At 44.0% G+C, this 672-nt stretch overlaps 1 pseudogene; it reads right to left on the bottom strand.

Moving 5' to 3' along the window:
* Positions 1-327: 327 nt before the first annotated feature.
* Positions 328-445, bottom strand: LOC126163430 (5S ribosomal RNA; annotated as a pseudogene).
* Positions 446-672: the final 227 nt, after the last annotated feature.

Below are 672 nucleotides of genomic sequence, written 5' to 3' on the forward strand. Positions count from 1 at the left end.
TTTATTTAACAGTAATTCTATTATGAGCCAACTGACAGATACTAAGATTCTTGCGAAACACAAACAAATAGTTACGATTTTTAAATCAAATTCACACTGTATAAGGACACTTGCATTACACAAAAATTAAAAAAAAAACTAAAAACTGCTCCAGAACAGGCCATGAAGGCACAACGGTTCCGATCGGCTGCCGTGTCACTCTCAGTTCATAGGCGTCATTGGATGCGGATATGGAGGGGCATCTGGTCAGCACACCGCTCTCCCGGCCGCTACTTCTCAATCAAGTAGCTCCTCAGTTTACCTCACAAGGGCTGAGTGCACCCCGCTTGCCAACAGCGCTCGGCAGATCGAATGGTCACCCATCCAAGTGCTAGCCCAGCCTGACAGCGCTTAACTTCGGTGATCTGACTGGAACCGGTGTTACCGCTGTGGCAAGGCCGTTGGCATACATAAACTTATAAACAATAAAAATCGTCAACTTGAAACGTCCCCTTTGAACATTTATTCATGACTGTGCTTAAACTGACACACAATATTTTTTTAGCGCAACGCAATCTGACTTTCAGATATCCCTACAAAGGAATGGCCCTGACTGACATTAACCTGTACCTTTCACAAATCACTTACCTCACCAAAAATCTTCGTTACTCGAACTACTGCAATACAGCGAGC

This window comes from Schistocerca cancellata, chromosome 2, assembly GCF_023864275.1.
Source record: "Schistocerca cancellata isolate TAMUIC-IGC-003103 chromosome 2, iqSchCanc2.1, whole genome shotgun sequence".
Taxonomy (NCBI): Eukaryota; Metazoa; Arthropoda; class Insecta; order Orthoptera; family Acrididae; genus Schistocerca; species Schistocerca cancellata.